The 23,664-nt window shown below is 46.5% G+C and overlaps 1 protein-coding gene across 6 annotated transcripts in view; it reads left to right on the top strand.

The window, feature by feature from the left end:
* The first annotated feature begins 1,608 nt into the window (after nt 1–1,608).
* HIVEP3 (HIVEP zinc finger 3) overlaps nt 1,609–23,664 on the top strand; it is a 1,468,651-nt gene continuing 1,446,595 nt past the window's right edge. For 4 of the 6 annotated variants that reach the window (XR_013223823.1, XR_013223824.1, XR_013223822.1 and 1 more), the window contains exon 1: nt 1,609–1,826. The gene's annotated coding sequence lies outside the window, so the exon portion shown is untranslated. The remainder of the gene's footprint in view (nt 1,827–23,664) is intronic. The other 2 variants (XR_013223825.1, XM_077295551.1) reach the window with 1 other exon arrangement.

Below are 23,664 nucleotides of genomic sequence, written 5' to 3'. Positions count from 1 at the left end.
ACACTGGGCAGCTGACACATCTACTACATACAGAAAAGCAATCACCCCAATAATGGGGCCATGATAACACTCGAGAACACTGGGAAGCTGACACATCTACTACATATAGAAGAGCACCCACCCCAATAATGGGGCCATGATAACACTGGAGAACACTGGGCAGCTGACATATCTACTAGATAGAGAAGAGCAATCACCCCACTAATGGGGCCATGATAACACTGGAGAACAATGGGCAGCTGACATATTTACTACCTATAGAAGAGCAGTCACCCCACTAATGGGGCCATGATAACACTGGAGAACACTGGGCAGCTGACACATCTACTACATATAGATAGGACTGGACAACACTTGGCAGCTGACATATCTACTACATACAGAAAAGCAGTCACCCCAATAATGGGGCCATGATAACATTGGAGAACACTGGGAAGCTGACACATCTACTACATACAGAAGAGCAGTCACCCCAATAATGGGGCCATGATAACACTGGAGAACACTGGGCAGCTGACATATCTACTACATATAGAAGAGCAGTCACCCCACTAATGGGGTCATGATAACACTGGAGAACACTGGGCAGCTGACATATCTACTACATATAGAAGAGCAGTCACCCCACTAATGGGGCCACGGTAACATTGGAGAACACTGGGCAGCTGACACATCTACTACATGCAGAAGAGCAATCACCCCACTAATGAGGCCATGATAACACTGGAGAACACTGGGCAGCTGACACATCTACTACATATAGAAGAGCAGTCACCCCACTAATGGGGCCATGAGAACACTGGGCAGCTGACACATCTACTACATATAGATTGCACTAGAGAACACTGGGCAGCTGACATATCTACTACATACAGAAAAGCAGTCACCCCAATAATGGGGCCATGAGAACACTGGGCAGCTGACACATCTACTACATATAGAAGAGCAGTCACCCCACTAATGGGCCATAAGAACACTGGGCAGCTGACATATCTACTACATCCAGCAGAGCAGTCACCCCACTAATGGGGCCATGAGAACACTGGGCAGCTGTCATATCTACATATAGAAAAGCAGTCACCCCAATAATGGGGCCATGAGAACACTGGATAACACTGGGCAGCTGACACATCTACTACATATAGAAGAGCAGTCACCCCACTAATGGGGCCATGATAACACTGGATAACACTGGGCAGCTGACATATCTACTACATCCAGCAGAGCAGTCACCACACTAATGGGGCCATGAGAACACTGTCACTGTGCACTCCACACTACAGGTCCCCCTCCTCGGCGTGTTTGCGGCCAATGACTGAACACCCATCATAGCACAGAAGTGGAAAACGAGCCCTATACTTGGCAGAAAGGCTATGATAACAAGGTGATGAATTGCCAAGCTTCCCCTTCGCAACAAATGGGCACTACCCAGCACCCACTACATGAAACTGCAACTGAGCGCAACCATTTTTACTACGAGAAGGTATTGTCTCTCCCCTTCCTTTCAGTGGGCGCGTCCAAGCCATGACTGCAATGAGAATCCAACTACTGTATTTTTTTCACACACAGGCCTGCTTCGAACCTCCCCGCCTATATAGTGGGCGCGGCTAGGCACTGGCTGACTGCATTGAAGGAGGGCTGTACCACGTCGCCTCTATCGGGGCTTTTGGGGTTTGGTTGTTGCGGCCGGTTCCAAGGTGTAAAGTGGGTATGTGAGAGGACGACGATGTCAGCCTCGGCTCACACTGCTTCGCTGCCGGGGGCAGGACGCCTGCAGAGCCGTGACATCATCGAGTCTCAGGGCTGGAGGTATGACATCATTTGCGGTGAGTGCAGCCTGCCAGGGCCTGTGACCCCACTGTGTATTCTGCCTGGCACTGCCCCGCAGCTGTCATGTGTGCTACATTGCCGTCCAGTAGCAGCCTCTATAGCATAGTTATTTTCCTAATGCTCGTCGCTGTTTACTAGTGGGCTGCATATGGCACACTGCTGCTCACCTGTGCAGCCTGCTAGGGATTCCTAGGCATCGGCATTGCAGATTAGTGTTGTCTTGTAGGGCATGTGCCCACCTGGAGAGTGCTGGAGCAGTGGGTATGACAGGCATGATGGCACCACATAGCGCGTGCTAACATAGTGGTCCTGTGACTGTGGGGTAGCCATGGTGGGTGTTGGGGTCCATCTCAGACTGTAGTAAAGCAATCCTCGCACTGTCCCGTGACACAGGGCTGTGGGATCCATGGAATTTAAGCCAAATCCCCCATCTATCCAATTCTAGCAGTCTGGTCTCCGTAAGCAGCTGCCCATCGTGCCTCTGTGTGTGCAGATCTGCAGCCTGACCCTTGTTCTGCGCCATTTCTTGGTAAGTCTCTGTGCACACTGTGGCTGAGCTAATTGTCTAGCGCATACCTCCCAACTTTTGAAGATGGGAAAGAGGGACAAAGTTTGCGGCCCGCAATGCAAATTTTAGGCCACACCTCTGACTACACCCATTCATAACTAGTCACACCCATATCCACATCCCAACCACACCCATTTAGCACTGCTGATCACACTGTTTCATAAAGAATAATTATAAACAAAAAAATATGGCCACACAGTGCTCCATACTGTATAATGGCCCCACATGATGCTCCATACTGTATAATGGCCCCACATGATGCTCCATACTGTATAATGGCCCCACATGATGCTCCATACTGTATAATGGCCACACGTAATGCTCCATACTGTACAATGGCCACACGTAATGCTCCATACTGTACAATGGCCCCACATGATGCTCCATACTGTACAATAGCCCCACATGATACTCCATACTGTATAATGGCTGCACATGATGCTCCATACTGTATAATGACCGCACATGATGCTCCATACTGTACAATGGCCCCACATGATGCTCCAAACTGTATAATGACTGCACATGATGCTGCATACTGTTCGCTCCATACCCCTCATACACACACGGCTACACCTCGTACACATTCAGCTCCGCTCCATACACCTCGTACACACGCAGCTCCGCTCCATACACCTCGTACACACGCGTCTACGCTCTATACACCTCATACACACGGCTCCGCTCCATACACCTCGTACACATTCAGCTCCGCTCCATACACCTCGTACACACGGCTCCGCTCCGTACACCTCGTACATATTCAGCTCTGCTCCATACACCCCGTACACACGTCTCCGCTCCATACACCTCGTACACATTCAGCTCTGCTCCGTACACATTCAGCTCCGCTCCATACACCTCATACACACACGGCTCCGCTCCATACACCTGACCTCATACACACTGTCTGCTACATTCACACTGTAAACACCTCCTGACCCCACACAAGGCAGCTTACTTATCTCATCCAGCACCATGGCAAGTTTGCAAACCAGCGCCACAGCCGAGTCCTGCAATCCACGGAGATCCCGATCATGTGACCCCTGACTCCTCCCCTCCTGTGACCTCATCACAGTTCCTTTGCGCACAGAGCAGCCAATATGTGGCTGATACGTACTGCACTGCATACGGAAGGGTAAGGGGCATGGCTGAACACGAGGGGCGTGTCGGCTGCTTCTGCTGTCTGCGGGCAGCAGAGCGTCCCGTGCGGGAGTGCGGGGCAAAGGCTCAAAACCGGGACAGTCCCGCAGAATGAGGGACAGTTGGGAGCTATGGTCTAGCGTTAAATCATGGAAAAACTTTGTAGGCATGAAAATAAGAAGCTTGGCAATACATCTTATCAGAGAAATCCGCTGCTTTCCACTCCTGGATTGATCTCTCAATTCATGGATGAAATCTGCATTCAGTGAAGACAGATTTTTGCCATTACTGAGATAGCAGTTGGTGCTCATAAAGTTCTATGGATCAGGCAGCTAGAGGTAGAGAGATGTTTTGCTGCAAGTTCTCGTGAAACAGAGAGACTCTTTACAGCTATGTTTATTCCCAATCTTATTGCTGTCCACGTACACGATAGACCCCACTATGCTAGTGCCCGTGTGCTATTTTAGCGTGCACCCGCTAGTCTGGTCCCATGTGGGCACTGGAATATTGTATGTAAATATGGAACTGTTAAAAAACACAATAATACTATAACATATACAAATGTTTAATTCAAATAGCAGTAGAAAGGCAAGATGGAATATGCCAAATATAATAAATCCAGCAAATGTTTTATTTCACTCTGCAGCCACTATTACACTGTTTCCAGTTCATCATGAAAAATGTGCTGAAAGGTCGACTTTGAAGTAGAAAAGTACAATATGACCAATCTCCAGAATGTAATTTTTTCAGGATTTGTGGTCGGTTCCTTTGCAATTTTCCTTTCATCTTTTTCTTCTAACCTCATCATGCACTATACCTTTTGTGAGGGTGTTTTCTTCACTATTTGACTCAGTAAGGCAAAATAATCTATGGGAAACCTTATCTATGAAATTCAACTGTCTCTTTGAGCTGCTTCGTTTTTTTTTTGTTTTGTTTTTTTTTGTTTTTTGTTTTTTGTGCCTTCACCCCCCAGCCTGCTTCACCTCTCTGATCAGGTCAAATTTTATAATTCTGACCAGTTTTTTAGGTAATAACTCTTCAACATATCCCTGTGAGATTGTTTTTCGCCACACAATATACTTCATGTTAGTGATACATTTTGGTCAATATCATTTATGAAAATATTGAAAATTTTGACACACAAGTGAATAATTTTGAAAGTTTGAGTTTTTATGCCCTTTACCCCCCTAGGCTGTTTGCACCTTTCCTACCAGGCCAATTTTTACAATTCTGACCACTGGCACTTTATGAGGTTATAGCTCTGGAACGCTTCAAGGGATCCTGGTGATTCTGATTTTGTTTTCTTGTGACATATTGTACTTCATGATAGTGGTAAAATTTCTGTGATATGACTTGCGTTTATTTGTGGAAAAAAAAACGGAAATTTGGAAGACTTTCAAATTTTCAAACTTTTTATTTGTATCCCCTTAAATCAGAGAGTAATGTCACACAGAATAGTTAATAAATAACATTTCCCACATGTCTACTTTATATCAGCACAATTTTTTTTAGTTTTTTTTGTTAGGACGTTATAAGGGTTAAAAGTTGACCAGCAATTTGTAGTTTTTTCCAATAAAATTTAGAACGCATGTTTTTTTAGGGACCACCTCACATTTGAAGTCACTTTGAGGGGTCTATATGACATAAAATCCCCAGAAGTGACACCATTCCAAAAACTGCACCCCTCAAGGTACTCAAAACCACATTCAAGAAGTTTATTAACCCTTCAGGTACTTCACAGGAATTTTTAGACTGTAGATGGGGAAAAAATGAACATTTCCCTTTTTTTTTTTTTTTTTTTACAAGGGTAACCGGTAAAATGGACCCCCAAATTTTTTGTGCAATTTCTCCTGAGCATGCGGATACCTCATATTGTGGGGGAAAACCACTGTTTGGGCACATAGCAGGGCTTGGAAGGGAAGGAGCGCCATTTGACTTTTTTAATGCAAAATGTGTTGAAATAATTAGCGGACATTCCAAGGCTATGTGCATACGTTGAGTATTTGCAGAAATTTCTGCAGGGTTTCTGCATCTCTTGGCAGCAAAAACACTGCGGCAAAATTGTGCTCTTTGCCGTTTTTTGCACTCGTTTTTGTGCAGCAGTGAAGGCTTTTTTGAGCTAAAAAATCAAGATAAAAAAAATAGTTTTGTGATGTAATTTCTTGGTTCGGCACCACCTTTTTCATCCTGATGCAGAAGCATTAGGCTGCCGTCACACTATCAGTATTTGGTCAGTATTTTACATCAGTATTTGTAAGCCAAAACCAGGAGTGGGTGATAAATGCAGAAGTGGTGCATATGTTTCTATTATACTTTCCAGGACGTCCCTCCTGACAGCACCCTGGAGGACATCCTCCTCCTCCTTGCTGGGACAGGAAACACACGAGAGTTCAAATATCCGGTCCCACCCACCAATCCTCAGTGTTTTTCCTGTCCCTGCATGGAGGGACACACGAGGAAAGAGCTGCGCAAGCTTACCGAGCTCAGGGGGATCGTGCTGTCATCCAATATCCTTCCCCCTGTCAAGAAGCTCAGGGTCGAAACTCCCCAGTGGGGAGTCCCTCTACCCCAAAGGCCTGGAGCGGGACGAAGCTCCGGGATTGAGCCGCTCCTCCCGGTTGGAGGCTCTCAGCTCAGGACGCGGCGGTGATCTTGGCGGGCCTCCATTCATCAAGGCGCGCTTTTCTGGACACGATACACCTGACGGGCATTTCCGGGACCAGAGGAGCCGCGTCACTTCCGGTTTTGTCAGGGCCGGCGAAACGTCACTTCCGGTGGCGTTCTATGAGCGGGGAGAGCAGGCGCTCCATCAGGAGAACGCAGAGCAGCGCGGCCGCTACTAACATTAGCGTCCAGCATCGTGCAGGGGGTGCGTTGTCGGTTTCAGACCAGCTATGGAAGACAGGATTGAGGAGGAAGGGGTAAGTCTGCCTGGTGCAGTTCAACCTCACCTCAGATAATACCACACACACCATCTAGCCTATTACTCCCTATCTTATGTTGCTTAGGATAAGGGAAACCCCGCTGCTCCCCCAGCCACGGCTAAAAAATCTGGAAAGGTCACGGCGAAGACCAGCAGATGTCCTGTATGCCATATAAAGCTCCCAGACTCCCATGACAAGACCCTCTGCGCACCCTGTACTTCTAGGGTCATGAAGGATGAGCAGACATTACTGCTTTCAGAGATGAGATCCCTAATACGGGAGGAGGTTCAGGCCTCTATATCCAGCCTCTCACATTCGCGCCCTGCCAGTCCCATAGCTGGTCGTAAGCGAGCCAGGTGGGGAAAAAGACCATGGGGAGCCAGAGTATTCTTCTGATGAAGATTCCGAGTTAAGGGATTCTCTATCAGAAGAGGAGGGAGAGATTCCAGTAGAGAGCCAGGATTGAGCCAGGAAGTACCTCTTCCTGTCTGAAGAGACAGATGAGCTTGTCCAGGCAGTGAGGAATACTATGCAGATCGAGGACTCTTCTAAGCCACAGTCCAGACAGGACTTGATGTTCGGAGTGATCATATCAAAGCCATGGTCCTAGAAGAGTGGAAAGATGACTCGTCTCGTGACTTTAAAGGTCGTTTGCCATTCGACCCAGAGGAAGTCAAGTTATGGGAGGAGGTCCCTAAAATTGACGTTCCAGTTGCAAAAGTCACTAAAAAGACTGCTATACCAGAGGTGTCAAACTGCATTCCTCGAGGGCCGCCAACAGGTCATGTTTTCAGGATTTCCTTGTATTGCACAGGTGATAATTTAATCACCTGCACAGAATGATTCCAGCACCTTGTGGAATGCTAAGGAAATCCTGAAAACATGACCTGTTGGTTGCCCTCGAGGAATGCAGTTTGACACCTCTGTGCTATACCTTTCGAGGACTCTTCTAATTTGCGTGACCCAATGGATAGGAAAGCTGACATTCTCCTAAAGAGGGCCTGGGAGGCTTCTGCGGCCCTGATTAGGACAAATGTTGTGAATCCGCTTTTGGGCTCCCCTGGTGGTTGCTGGTGGTACTGGTGACTTGTGTGTCTTTGCTGTCTCAGTTCACCTGCTCCCATCAGTGTTTGGGAGTTTCCTATTTAGCCTTGCTCTCCAGTCATTTCCTTGCCGGTCATCATTGTAACCAGAGCCTTCGGTTGCATGTTCCTGCTACTAGTCTGCTGATCAGCTAAGTGGACTTTGTCCTTTTGTTTTGTATCTTTTGTCCAGTTTGCAGTTTTGTTATTCTCTGTAGCTGGAAGCTCTTGTGGGCTGAAATTGCCACTCCTGTGTCATGAGTTGACACAGGAGTCTTAAAGTAATTTCAGGATGGTTTTTTGATAGGGTTTTCAGTTGACCGTGAAGTCCTCTTTTGTATCCTTCTGCTATCTAGTAAGTGGACCTCTCTTTGCTAAATCTACCTTCATACTGTGTATGTCTTTTCCTCTAAACTCACCGTCATTACATGTGGGGGGGCTGCTATCATCTTTTGGGGTATTTCCCTAGAGGTAAGCCAGGTCTGTTCCTTCCTCTACCAGGGGTAGTTAGTCCTCCGGCTGGCGCGTGGCATCTAGGGTTAATCAGGTATGCTCCCTGGCTACTATTAGTTGTGTGGTAGATTTAGCTCACGGTCAGCTCGAGATTCCATCACCCAGAGCTCGTCCGTTATCTTTGTGTTTTGATGTTTCCCTGCCATTGGGAATCATGACAGACAAACATAGCAGCCACTTCGGTGGCCAGATCTATGTACTTATGGATGGGTCAGTTGGAAGAGCATCTAGCCAATAAGACCCCTAGATCTGATATTCTGAGCTCCATACCTATTATGAAGTCAGCCATGGCATTTTTATCAGATATGACAGCAGAATCGGTTAGATTCTCAGCTCGTCACAGTTCCCTATCTAATGCGGCTAGGAGGGCTGTATGGCTGAGGTCCTGGTCAGGTGACAATGCCTCTAAGTCCAAACTTTGCTCTATTCCGTTTTCGGGACAGAGGGTGTTTTGACCTGCTTTGGACTCTATCCTTGAGTCAGCCTCTGATAAAAATAAGGGGTTTCCTGAGGACAAGCCTAAGCGGTCCCAGCCCTTTCGGAGAGGTTTCTTCTCCAGAAAGCAGTTTGATTCTAGAGGACAGAGTCGGTCCAGCAGAGGATCCTACAGAGGCTCCCGTGGACAGGGTAACAGGAGCAGAGGTCTTTTCTTTAGTCCATCCTCTAGAAATAAGTCACAATGACGCCACCTGCATTGGGGGAAGGCTTCAGCAGTTTGCAAAAAACTGGGCCCACATCACTCAAAATCAATGGGTTCGCAGAACCGTGTCAGAGGGATGCAGCATAGAGCTTTACTCCCCTCCCCCAGAAAGGTATATTGCACCTACTATACACTGTGTTCCAAATTATTATGCAAATTGGATTTAAGTGTGATAAAGATTTAATTGCTTTATTTTTCAAATAAAATCATGGATGGTATTGTGTCTTAGGGCTCAATGGATCACTGAAATCAATCTTAAACACATGTGATAATTGGTTTTCCAGGTGATTCTAATTAAAGGAAAACTACTTAAAAATTATGTTCCACATTATTAAGCAGGTCACAGTTTTCAAGTAACATGGGAAGGAAAAAGGAGCTCTTTGCTGCTGAAAAGCATCAAATAGTGCAATGCCTTGGTAAAGGGATGAAAACATTAGAAATTTCCCGAAAACTTAAGCGTGATCATCGTACTGTTAAGAGATTTGTGGATGTATCTGAGCACAGACGTGTTTGTGCTGATAAAGGCATAATGAGGAAGATTTCTGCCAGGCAAGTTAATCTGATTAAGAGAGCAGCTGCTAAAAAGCCATTACAAAGCAGCAAACAGATATTTGAAGCTGCTGGTGCCTCTGGAGTCCCTCGAACCTCAAGGTGTAGGCTCCTTCAAAGGCTTGCTGTGGTGCATAAACCTACTATTCGGCCACCCTTAAACAGTGTTCACAAGCAGAAATTGCATTGGGCCCACACATACATGAAGACTAATTTCCAATTAGTCTTGTTTACTGATAAGTGTTGAGCAACCCTGGATGGTCCAAATGGATGGAGTAGTGGATGGTTGGTGGATGGCCACCATGTCCCAACAAGGCTGCAATGACAGCAAGGAGGTGGAGGAGTCATGTTTTGGGCCGGAATCATGGAGAAACAGCTGGTAGGACCCTTTAAGGTTCCTGAAGGTGTGAAAATGACCTCTGCAAAGTATATAGAGTTTCTGACTGACAACTTTCCTCCATGGTCTAAAAAGCAGAAATGTGCCTTCAGGAGCAAAATCATCTTCATGCATGACAATGCCCCATCTCATGCTGCAAAGAATACCTCTGAGTCATTGGCTGCTATGGGCATAAAAGGAGTTACACTCATGGTGTGGCCACCATCTTCCCCTGACCTCAACCCTATAGAGAACCTTTTGAGTATCATTAAGCAAAAGATCTATGAGGGTGGGAGGCAGTTCACATCAAAACAGCAGCTCTGTGAGGCTATTCTGACTTCATGCAAAGAAATACAAGCAGAAACTCTCCAAAAACTTACAAGTTCAATGGATGCAAAAATTGTGAAGGTGATATCAAAGAAGGGTTCCTTTGTTAACATGTAACTTGGCCTGTTAGGCTATGTGCACACGTTCAGGAATGTGTGCAGATTTTTCCTGATATTTTCCTGACGAAAACCTGACATTACTCCCCGGAAATCCGCATGCGTTTTTGGTGCGTTTTTTTTTAAGCGTTTTTTTCAGCATTTTTTAAGCGTTAAAAAAAAAAAAAAAAAAGCTCTCATGAGGTCATTTCCTGTTCCAACCCCTCTTCTCCATTTTGACTTCTTGTTGCATTCAACATGCCGCATGTTCAGCCCCGTTGGCGTCTTTCCCCACAACAAAACCATCTTTTGTTGCTGACGGCACTGCTTTTGCTGCACCATCACAGCGATCAGGTAAGATAATGTCATTAGATGTGCACACTTTTTCGGATTAGGCTACTTTCACACTAGCATCGTGTACTGCACGTCGCAATGTGTCGTTTTGTAGAAAAAACGCATCCTGCAAAATTGCTTGCAGGATGCGTTTTTTCTCCGTAGACTTGCATTAGCGATGCATTGTGACACGTTGCGTCGGACCGTCGCCACAAAAAAACATTACTTCATGTTTTTTGTTGCGTTGTGTCCACCATTTCCGACCTCGCATGCGCTGCCGGAACTCCGCACCCTCCTCCCTGCACCTCACAATGGGGCAGCGGATGCGTTGTAAAACTGCATCCCCTGCCACCGTTGTGTTTTCTACTCAGTTTGCGTCGGGACGTCGCCACGTCGCATTGCGACGTGCGTCATATGACACACGTGTGAAAGTAGCCTTAGGCTACTTTCACACTAGCGTCGTGCACTGCACGTCGCTATGCGACATTGCGGCGCACCGACGCTAGCTGTGAAAGCGCCGCACATCGGGGGCAGCGGATGCAGTTTTCCAACGCATCCGCTGCCCCATTGTGAGGTGCGAGGAGGCGGGGGCGGAGTTCCGGCCGCGCATGCGCGGTCGGAAATGCTGCAGACGACGCACCAAAAAACGTTACAAGCAACGTTTTTTGGTGGCGACGGTCCGACGCAACAGTCGCACGACAGTTGCGACGTGTGGCAATGCGTCGCTAATAAAAGTCTATGGAGAAAAAACGCATCCTGCAAGCACTTTTGGAGGATGCGTTTTTTCTGCGAAACGACGCATAGCGACGTGCAGTGCACGACGATAGTGTGAAAGAGGCCTTAGGCTGCGGATATGCAGCGTTTCTAATGCTGTGGATTAGGCTACTTTCACACTTCCGTTAGAGCTCCGTCGCAATCTGTCATTTTGGTAAAAAAAACGGATCCTGAAAATGTGCTCGCAGGATGGGTTTTTTTCTCCATACACTTGTATTTGCGATGGATTGCCACACGTCGCATCCATTGTGCGACAGATGCGTTGTGTTTTGGCGGACCATCGGAACAAAAAACCTTCCATGTAACTTTTTTTTGTGCATCGCATCCGCCATTTTCGACCGCGCATGCGCGGCAGAAAATATACCCCCTCCTCCCCAGACTGCAGAATGGGCAGCGGATGCGTAGAAAAACTGCATCCGCTGCCCACATCGTGCAGTAATTTCACAATGTCCGTCGGTACGTCGGCTCGACGCATTGCGATGGGCCAGTACCGATGGAAGTGTGAAAGTAGCCTTAGCAGCGATTTTCCATGCGTTGTACAGTACCATGTAATAATAAAGACTATATTCTCCCATAGGAGCAATCTCGTCGGAGAAGGAGTAGAAGATGTCCAAAAAGGATGTGGGTTCATCTCATTATTCATGAGCGGGAGGAAAAGGGACACTTCCATGTCCTTTACCAAGATTTAAGGAGGTAAGATATAGGGAGAAAAGATATATTGTCATCTGTGTTCATTTTTTTTTATTGCTGTTATACAATGTTGTGTTACATTATATGTGTGTGTTTAAAATATTATTATTTTTTTTTTTTAATTCAGTTATCCGGATAAATTTATCCAGTTTTGCCGGCTTACGATTCAGGCATTTGATTGCCTTCTCACAATTCTGGCTCCACACCTCAGCTATCAACACACGGTCATGCGAAGATCAATCTCTGCAGAGGAAAGGCTGCTCATCACCTTGCGGTAAGGCCAATTTTTTTTTTTTACACATACTCCCTGACACATTGCCCCCATAGTTAATGCTGCCACAGTGCCCCCATAATGCTGCCACTGCGCCACAATGCTGCCAGTGCCTGCCCCCATAATGCTGCCACTGCGCCACAATGCTGCCAGTGCCCCATAATGCTGCCACTGCGCCACAACGTTGACCGATTTAGTGCCCCTGAATCGTATTATTTATGTTGCCAAGCATATTTTCATCGTTATTAAAAATATTCAAATTTTTTTTTAATTTTTTTTTTCCAGGTTTTTGGCCACAGGAGAGAGCTACACATCCCTGCACCTCCAATTTAGGGTTGGCAAATCCACCATCTCTCAAATTGTGAGGTGCACATGTGCCGTCATCTGGCAGAAGTTGCAGCCCATCGTGATGCCTTGCCCAACCGAGGAGACTTGGCTGCAGGTTGCAGCAGGCTTTCAAACTGTGGCCAATTTCCCCAACTGCGTAGGTGCTGTCGATGGCAAACATGTGAGAGTGCTGAAGCCACCACGATCAGGATCACGCTTCTTTAATTATAAGAAGTATTTTTCTGTGGTCCTGATGGCGGTGGCTGATGCCCATTACAAGTTTGTTGCCATTGATGTTGGTGCTTATGGCAGTTCTGGGGACTCTCGGGTGCTGCAATCATCACAGATTGGACTTCAAATTCTTCGAGATGGCGGAACGCTCCCAGCCCCAAGACCTTTGCCCGGTTCCACACATCCTGTACCCTTTGTGATGGTATCGGATGAGGCATTTCCCTTAAAAACAAACCTGCTGCGCCCATACCCACGAAGGGCACTGGATGACCGGCGGAGGATTTTCAACTATAGGCTGAGCCGTGCACGAAAATATGTGGAATACACCTTTGGGATTATGTGTAGTCAGTGGAGGATCTTTCACACTGCCATACAGCTAGATACGGAGACCGTTGACACTGTAATAAAGGCATGCTGTGTTCTCCACAACTACATTCGGGACTACAGCACAGAGGTAGTTGAGGAGTCACAGCTGTCTGAATTAATTGCAGTGGACAACTTGGGTCAAGGAAGGCAATCCATCTCGGGGGTGCGTGTGCGAGAAACCTTCACTGACTACTTCATGAGTCCTGAAGGTGCCGTGCACTGGCAATACTCCTGTGCCGGTGTTGAGCAGCCTGAACAGCAGAGAAGATCGGACACCTAACCCCAATCAAGTTGTCAGCCTGTACAGCTGAGCAGATCGGATGGCTAACCCCAAAGCAATCAAGGCCCTTGTGTTCTTCATCAGTACAGCTGAGCAGATTGGATGGCTAACCCCATGCATTCAAGGCCCTTTTGTTCTTCAGCATTTAACCCCAAAAAAAGGAATTAATAAAAAAGAACTTTGTTTGAAAAATCAAACCTTGTGTCCGCGACTTACTCTTTAGTCACTGACACTGTTATGATCCCATTACGCACAGTTCACATTCTGCAAATTGGCATACCCTTTTTTAAAATAAAAAATGACCAGACATTTTTTCAAATACAAATTTAGTTTTTATTCGGAAATAACAATGTGTTACTACACATAATAACAAAACGTCGTTAACTGATGTAGCTATTAGAACACAAGGACAAACATTGTCCAAAACAGTCCATCAACAATGGACGTTATCACAACCTGTCAACAGGACAAAAAAGTGCATCAGCAATGGGTTTTTTCACAACCTGTCAACAGGACAGGGGGATTTAGGACAGAAATCCTCAAAACTGCTGGTACTCAGGCTCATACCCATACCCCGGAAACATTTCTTGAGAAGAAATACTAGTGTTTTGGGAGACATTATGCCCAGAACTTTGACGAGTTGTACAGTGGCTGGAAGTATAGGCTTCTGCAGCGTTGGGCCTGTGTGCTGCATGGATAAAACGCTGCGAAGCAGCTGCTGGTGGTGGTGGTGGCAGCCCACTTGGGTTAGTAAATGCCTTCATAATCGCTACAACTATGTCTTGTGTTGGGGGTATCGGTGATGGGACAGCAGCAGACATTAGAACAGCATTGACTACTGTCATACAGAGGCTCTGCCTGTCCCATGGCATGGACCTTAGGCGTCTGGCTATCACAGATCCATATTTATCCATCTCATCTTGTGTCGATGAATTGTCAATGATATTGAGGGTTCGACTAGTGATAGCTTCAATGACACTAGTCGAAGTCTCCTTTTTTTTTTTTTCCCCTTCTTGGGTGCTGCCCTAACCATTGGCACGGGACCGGCAGAACCAGCCCCCATCCCAGTGGGCCATGAACCGCCAACAGAAGAGCTTGACGCAGCGCCAGAGGCAGGAGCAACAGCTGAAGACACCAACGCCGCATCCACCGCAGAGGACAAACTTGCCACAGTACAGGAGGGTGGTGTAACAGCAGCATACATGGAGGATGACTGCCTAGGCAAGGGTGGATTTGGTGAGGAGCACATTGGATAGTCCTCCACCTCCTCTCCATCACCATGCTCCGGGCTGCTGCCTTCATGGACCGGTGGGGTTTCGGCCCTTACATTGCCTTCAGTTCTGTACAAGGAATAAAAAAGACTTCTTCAATAAAAGAGTACTGTGAAACGTTGAAGATAAAACAAAATATATATATAACTTACCGCCGCAAATTTCTGCTTGTTAAAATGAACTGCAGCTGGTCTGCAAATGGCACCCTCTTCTTTGAGGGCGAGCTGCCACTTTCTGTCTTCTGTGCCTTCATCAGCCTGTCGGTCACAGATCTCCACCTTTTTTTCACATCGTCCACTGAAATGGAACAATTAAAAAAAAAAATTATAAAGGAACTAGATGGTGGCCCAATTCTAACGCATCGGGTATTATAGAATATGCATGTCCACGTAGTATATTGCACAGCCCAAGTACTATATTGCCCAGCCACGTATGTCCACAAGGTTCACAAATCCGAAGTGGCGTTGGACAGAGGGGTTTTATGACCAGGTTGTGCAGTGATTTCACAATGACCCTGTGTGAGGGCTGACTGGATGACTGGAGGGGAGTATGGAGCGGGCACTGACTGCAGTGAGGAAAGAGCGTCCATATTGCCGCCGGTCTGTGGAAGTCGCAGATTGGTCGTGGGCGTTTTGCCGCAACAAATCAGCGACTTGGATTCCATGAAAGACAGAGGCCGCAACCAATGAATATCCGTGACAGACAGAAGGACAGACAGAAAGAGGGAAGTGACACAAATAGACAATTATATAGTAGATTGTTATGGACCTGGTGCTTAGGAGCACCCGGAATGACCTGATGAGTAAATTCAAAATCGGGACTAGCTCTGGGTAAGTGGGAACTCTGCTGACCGCAACCCTCCTCCTATCACACACAACTAGAAATAGCCGTGGAGCGTACCTAACTCACCCTAGACGCCTCTTCACAGCCTAAGAGCTAACTACACCTAAAGATAGAAATAGAAGCCTTTCCTTGCCTCAGAGAAATTCCCCAAAGGTAAAGGCAGACCCCCACATATATTGACTGTGAGTTAAGAGGAAAGTCACAAACACAGGAATGAAACAGGTTTTAGCAAAGGAGGCCAGATTTCACTAAATAGTCAGAGGATAGAAAAGGGATCTATGCGGTCAGCACAAAAGACTACAAAAAACCACGCAGAGTAAGCAAAAAGACTCCCCACACCGACTCACGGTGTGGAGGTGCCACTCTGCACCCCAGAGCTTCCAGCTAGCAAGGGAAAATCATGATAGCAAGCTGGACTAGAAATTAGCAGTAACAACAAATGAACTAGCAAAGACTTAGCTTCTGCTGGAGTAGACAGGTCCTCAGAGAAGTCCAAGAGAGATCTGAACCAATACTGAAACAATGACAGCTGGCATGAAGTAACGATCTGAGTGGAGTTAAATGGGGAAGCAGCATAGCAATAAACGAGAGCAGCTGATAAAGCCAACCTCAGTGACCAGCAGTTCCGCTCGAAGCCACCAGAGGGAGTCCAAGAGCAGAACCAACCAAAGTACCATTCATGACCACAGGAGGGAGTCCGAGAACAGAATTCACAACAGTAGATACTTAATAAAAAACACACAAATTTAACATACTTACAAATCATATTTTGGCCCGATTTCGGTAGTTGAGGCCACTGAGGATAAATTTCTGTGACAATGGTTGGCCAGGCATCACGTTTTGAAGCGGATGCTTTATACTCTTCACTGGCACGGTCCCAGACCTCCGGGTGTTTTTCTATCCACAATTTTTAGAGAGAACCAGTCACTACATTTTTTTCAAATTATTAATTGGATAAGAAATCTAAAAATATTATCTGTACACTAGATGGTGGCACGATTCTAATGCATCTGTTATTCTAGATATGTATTTATGTATATAGCAGCCACATACTATGTAGCACAGTCCACGACATTTTGTAGAATACCCGATGTGTGAATACAGGCCACGCAATATATAACAGTGTCCGCAGTATATAACACAGCCCAATCTGCCTTTAGCCATGGAGGGGTCAGTAATAATGTGTGCTGGTGGAGCAGACCTCATTGTCGCTGGTTTATGAGGGGATTCAGAGGTATGAGAATACAAAACATAGCTGCCAATTTGCATGTATGACCCGAGGACATGGGGGGCCGTGCAAAATACAAGGGGGCACAGCCACAGAGAGATAAGGGCGTGTTCACATTGCATTCATGGTGTCCGTTACACGGACTACGTTACACAGTGGCATAACGCGGCGTAACGTAGTTCGGTAACGCCGCCATTGAATGCAATGTCAGACGCATCGCTAGCGCACGCCTACAATGGGCATGCGCTAGCGTTGTGCCGTCATTCAGTGACGGACCCCGAGACGCGGGCTGCAGCATTTCCGGTTCCGTCACCGCTAGCGCAGATAGAGCCTCTGCTAGCTGTATCTGCGCTAGCGTGCTGCCATAACGGCCCATGCGTTAACAGCAGCCCGTTAACGTATGTGTTTAACGGGCTGCTATTGACACAATGTGAACCCAGCCTAACGCATGTCATAATCGCCATGCGTTAGTGATGTGCCGTCATTCTGTGACAGACCCTCGGACGCAGTCTGCAGCGTTTTCGGGTCCGTCACCGCTAGCACAGATAGAGCATCTGCGCAAGCGCGATAGCATAAACGCGATCTGTTTCAGCCCTTGCGTTAACGCAGTCCCTTTACGTATGCGTTGAACGGACTGCACTAACGCAATGTGAACCTATCCTTTCCTATTCATGTGGCGGCAGCCTGCCAGGGCGCTCACACCCCAATCTCTCCTCACTGGCTGCAATAGGACACTTTGAACCAAAATTCCTATAAGGCTACTTTCACACTAGCGTCGTTTTGGTGAAAACACGCATCCTGCAAAGTTGTTTGCAGGATGTGTTTTTGCCCCATAGGCTTTCAGTAGCGACGCATTGCCACACGTCGCAACCGTCGTGCGAGGGTTGCGTCATGTTTTGGCAGACCATCGGAACCAAAAAAGTTGCTTGTAACGTTTTTTGGTGCGTCGTGTCCGCCATTTTTGGCCGCGCATGCGCAGCCAAAGCTCTGCCCCCTCCTCCCAAAAACTCACAATGGGGGCGGCGGATGCGTTGAAAAACTGCATCCGCTGCCCCATTGTGATTTGCAATCAAAGTATGAGTCGGTACGTCGCTAATTCGCATTGCGACGCTAATGTGAAAGTAACCTTACACGTGTCCCAACCATAACCCCAACCCTAATCATAAAATTTGTGCTCTTAAAATAAAGGGTTAAATGGCGGAAAAAATTGGCGTGGGCTCCCGCGCAATTTTCTCCGCCAGAGTGGTAAAGTCAGTGACTGAGGGCAGATATTAATAGCCTAGAGAGGGTCCATGGTTATTGCCCCCCCCCCTGGCTAAAAACATCTGCCCCCAGCCACCCCAGAAAAGGCACATCTGGAAGATGCGCCTATTCTGGCACTTGGCCACTCTCTTCCCACTCCCGTGTAGCGGTGGGATATGGGGTAATGAAGGGTTAATGTCACCTTGCTATTGTAAGGTGACATTAAGCCAGATTAATAATGGAGAGGTGTCAATAAGACGCCTATCCATTATTAATCCAAGTTTAGTAAAGGGTTAATAAAACACACACACACTCAGGAAAAAGTATTTTAATTAAATGATGACAACAGGTTTTTGACCATTTTTTTTTTATTTCACTGCAAAGGGTTAACGAGTTTGGCTGACCGGAGATAAACTGATAAGTTCACCTCCGGTCAGCCGGAGAGTCCGCGCAGCCGCAGTGACTACTGAACGAGTTCACCCGAGCAGCGCGAGCTGCCTTCGGGAGAACTCGGTATACAGTGAACGGGATCGCTTTACTATCCCGTTCATTGTATCGGCGGCCGTGGTTTAGAGTAGCCACATGTTATGTGGCTGCTATAAACTCTAGATCAGGGGTCCCCAACTCCAGTCCTCAAGGCCCACCAACAGGTCATGTTTTCAGGATTTCCTTAGTCTTGCCCAGGTGATAATTGCATCACCTGTGCAATACAAAGGAAATCCTGAAAACCTGATCTGTTGGTGGGCCTTGAGGACTGGAGTTGGGGAACACTGCTCTAGATCATCGTGGGACACTCGTTTATTTGGATGCTGCGGCGGGTAGGTATACATTGTGGTTTGTTTTTTTTACTTTTTTCTGACGAGGGATCCGTGGAATTGGGCGTATAGGTGAGTATGAGTTTTTTATTTTTTCATTCATTTTAGGTGGCGATCGGCGGGGACAGGTATGTATATTTTATTTTCACAGGCAACCACTGGCTACCAATGAAACTTTTTATGGGGGGGGGGAATACGGGCCACTGGCCACCAATGAAACTTTTTATGGGGGGGCGCAATTATTTCGGGTCGGGGGTGATTCTATTTAAAAAAAAAAAAAAAAAAGTGTTTGGTTTTTTTTTTTTGGAAGCAGGAACAGTTTGATGGGAAATACTGCTCCCATCGAGCTGAGCCTTCTGCGACTATAGGGAATAGACATAGGCCGATGGGAGTAGTAGTAGTCTCATCGGCCTATGACTGACAACACACATACACAATATACACCATACACAATATACACCACACACAATATACACCACACACACGGACGCACATACATAGACACTTACCACACTAATCATGAAAGGCACATCCAGCTGCATCCGGTCATACCAGTCCATGTTGACAGCCATCATCCAGGAAGATGGATATTATCTTGTCTTCCTGGATTATGGGATGCTCCTGGCATGGCATGATGGGATGCTCCTGGCATGGCATGATGGGATGGCCATGTGACTTCCGGTATGCCGCATTTTTTACCGCCGCAAATCTGCTTGAATTCCGCAAATTTTTTTTAGATTTGCGGAATTCAAGCGGTACAATAGAAGTCTATGGACGCGAAATTGCCGCGATTCCGCAAATTAATGAACATGCTGCGTATTTTACCGCAAATCTTTTCCGCTGCGGAAAAATACTCAGTATTTGCACAAAATTTGCGGTTTCCATTATAATTGATAGGATGCTTAATGTTAGCGTTTTTTTCGTGGTTTTTATAGCGAAAAACCGCGGGAAAACCGCAAAAAAAAGCGACGTGTGCACACAGCCTTAGGATGTTTTGGAGTTAAATAGCTTTTTTGTTCACTGAATGTGACCTCCTAATGCTGCAAATTCCACAAATGAGCATTTTCATTTCTTTAAAACATATCAAATGTTTAGAAATTCTACTGTGCCTAATAAATTGGAACAGTGCATTTTAAGTTTTTATTAATTTTGGAGATTATACTGTTATCATTGGGAGGTTTATTCAATAAAATTCGATGTATAATCTAACGGGTGATGACTTTTATTAGACTGACTGTCTATTGCACCGACCATTTAGGAAAATCCGATAATGTCATTTGCATAATAATTTGGAACATAGTGTAGTTACGGCAAACTCAGCCATACTAAAAGATTTACAGGACATGCTCAGTACGGAGGTAATAATCCCGGTCCCTCCGTCAGAGATAGGAAGGGGGCACTATTCATCCCTATTCACTATCACAAAGCCATCGGGCGACACTCGCACCGTAATATATCTAAAGCCTTTGAATGCCTGGGTGAGATACAAAAGGTTCCGAATGGAATCTATCCGGTCAGCAGTTCATCTTATAGATCAGGATGCTGTTTTGTGCACACTCGACCTAAAGAGTGCCTACTATCAGGTCCCGGTGCATCCCTCGTCACAGAATCTGCTGAGGTTTGCAGTAGCTCTGCCAACCCGGACCTGCCACTACCAGTTTCAGGGCCTCCCCTTCGGGCTGGCTTCTGCTCCTCGTATTTTTACAAAACTTGTATCAGAGATGGTGGCCTTCCTGAGAAGCCAAGGTATTATAATAATTCCGTACCTGGACGACTTTCTTCTCGTGGCAGATTCAGTAGAGCTCCTGGCGGATCACAGGACTCGGACGATTTCAGTAATGAAACATCTTGGATGGGTACTAAACTGGCAGAAGTCCCACCTGCTACCAGAACAAAGGAAGATTTTCCTGGGAGTGTGCCTGGACTCCAGACGCAGAATATCCATATTACCAGATGTCAAGCGAGTGACAATTCAAACTCGAGTCAGGTATCTATTGGAACATCGAGTTTCCATAAGGATTGCGATGAAAGTACTCGGCCTAATGACGGCCTGCATACCATGTGTCAGGTGGACACAGACACACTCAAGACCTCTGCAGAGACAAATCCTGTCGGTTTGGGATCGCCGTCAGTCTTCTCTAGATGCCCCCTTGAGGCTGGCAGGTCCAACACGGAGATCTCTCCACTGGTGGACGCAGACAGAGAACCTGAAGGTGGGCGTTCTATGGTCCACCTCCCCTTACGTAGTCGTCACCACGGAAGCCAGCGCATGGGGCTGGGGAGCTCATCTACAGGGCAGAGTCTTCCAGGGCAGGTGGCCAGCAAGCATCAGAGACAGATCCTCCAATTTCAAAGAACTATATGCCGTATGGGAAGCGTTAAGGCGAAATCGGCTCACGCTCTCAGATCGTCATGTAAAAATTTTCTCCAACAATGTGACGACAGTCTCATTCCTGAATCATCAGGGAGGCCCAAGATATCGACCACTGCAGGATCTAGCAGAGACGATTTTCAACTGGGTGGAGGATACAGTCCTATCTATAACGGCTATCCACCTAGAAGGCTCTCAGAACGTGATGGCAGATTATCTGAGCAGACGGCAACTGAGTCCAACAGAGTGGGAACTGAATCAGAGTATCTTCCGGAAGTTATGTCACCGGTGGGGAACCCCCAACATAGACTTGTTTGCAAACAGAAGAAACTCAAAGATCTCAAGATTCTTCTCTCTGAACCCCTCGGATCTTCCAGATGGGGTAGATTCACTGAGCCAGCAGTGGGACCAGCCTCTCTCATACGCGTTCCCACCCCTGGCATTAATTCCAGCTGTTCTACAGAAAATCAAGGAGGATCGAGCAAAGGTCATTTTGATCGTTCCGTACTGGCCAAGAAGAAGCTGGTTTCCCTTACTGGGGACTTTAGCGATCGACAACCCAGTTGAGTTGCCCCTAAAGGGGAAAGTCATTCACCAGGGACCAGTGTACCATCCAAACCCAAGCAAACTCCGTCTTTCAGCCTGGATTCTGAAAGGGACATCCTGAAGTCTAAAGGCTTGTCAGATCAGGTCATAGCTACTATCCAGGCTAGTAGGAAACCTGTAACTTCAACCATTTATCGAAAAATTTGGAAACAATTTTGTCTAGAAGGTGGCAGGTCCGACGTCAGGCTCTCTGGACGTTCCGGGTATCTTAAACTTCCTACAAAAAGGGTTCAACAGGGGTCTAAGACCCAGCACATTAAAAGTTCAGGTGTCTGCACTAAGCTCCTTTCTGGGCTATCCTTTGGCATCTCACCCATGGATAATAAGGTTTATTCGGGCCTCCCAGAGAATGCGTCCCACCATTAGACAGTTGTCCCCATCTTGGGACCTTAACTTAGTCCTCAGGGCCTTGTGTAAAGGTTCTTACGCCCTGGGTGAAGATATGCCTATTTCTATTCGCACACGGAAAACTGCTTTCTTAGTGGCGATCACTACGGCCAAGAGGGTTGGAGAGATTCAAGCTCTGTGTATCAGAGACCCGTATCTCCAGATTAGGGATGATAGTTTAATTCTGTAATTAGATCCAGCATTTATCCCAAAGGTAGGCTCTACCAAAAATAGGAATCAGGAGATAGTACTTCCTTCTTTTTGTAATAACCCTTCCAAGAAGAAAGGGAAAGCCCTCCACTCGCTGGATGTCAGACAGGGGGTTTTAGACTATTTGAAAGCTACAGATACTTGGCGTATAGATCCAAACCTTTTTATTCTTTTGGGGGAAAGAACAGGGGTAAGAAGGCCTCTAAGGCCTCAATTGCACATTGGATCACAAAGGTAATCTCAGATGCTTATCAGTAGGAGGGTATGTCCCCTCCAGTAGGCTTAAGGGCCCACTCTACACGTGGGGTTTCTGCCTCCTGGGCGGAGCAGGCAGGAGCTTCAGTGGAACAAATCTGTAAGGCCTCAACATGAGTCAATGCTGGCACCTTCTGTAAACATTGATGTTATGTCCGGTCAGCACACTGCTTTCGGGAGGAAGGTCCTCCAAGCGGTAATCCCACCCTAAGGAGGTGCTTTGGTACTCTCCAGGGTGCTGTCAGTAGGGACGTCCTGGAAAATGGGTATTAGACCTACCGGTAATTATGTTTCCAGGAGTCCATACTGACAGCACTGGTAGTTCCCCCCCAGTTTTGTTATAAGTTCATGTATATTCATATATGTATTTATATACTATGTTGTAATGTGATTCTGTCATTAAAAGTTTTTATTTGCATCATTCCATGAGATGGTTCTTGTTACAACACTGAGGATTGGTGGGAGGGACCGGATATTTGAACTCTCGTGTGTTTCCTCTCCCAACAAGGAGGAGGAGGACGTCCTCCAGGGTGCTGTCAGTATGGATTCCTGGAAACCTAATTACCGGTAGGTCTAATACCTATTTTTCCTCCAATTGTTCCACTCCTGGTTTTGGCTTACAAATACTGATGAAAAATACTGACCAAATACAGCTAGTGTGACAGCAGCCTTAGGGTATGTGTCCACGTTCAGGATTGCATCAGGATTTGGTCAGGATTTTCCATCAGTATTTGTAAGCCAAAACCAGGAGTGGAACAATTAGAGGAAAAGTATAATAGAAACATATGCACCACTTAAGCATTTATCACCCACTCCTGGTTTTGGCTTACAAATACTGATGGAAAATCCTGACCAAATCCTGATGCAATCCTGAACGTGGACACATACCCTTAGAGTAATGGAATTAGGGCTTGTTGTCAGCAGCTGACACTAAGGCTAAGTGCACACGTTCAGGATTCTTAGCTTTTTTTCTTGCCATTTTCCGCCAAAAAAACACTTACATAAGCATCCCATCACTTTTAATGCAATTTTTTGTGCACATGCTGCTTTTTTTCCC

Source organism: Ranitomeya variabilis, chromosome 3 (genome assembly GCF_051348905.1).
Source record: "Ranitomeya variabilis isolate aRanVar5 chromosome 3, aRanVar5.hap1, whole genome shotgun sequence".
Taxonomy (NCBI): Eukaryota; Metazoa; Chordata; class Amphibia; order Anura; family Dendrobatidae; genus Ranitomeya; species Ranitomeya variabilis.
The sequence above is the reverse complement of the archived record's forward strand: the minus strand, read 5'-3'. Positions and strand labels throughout refer to the sequence as shown.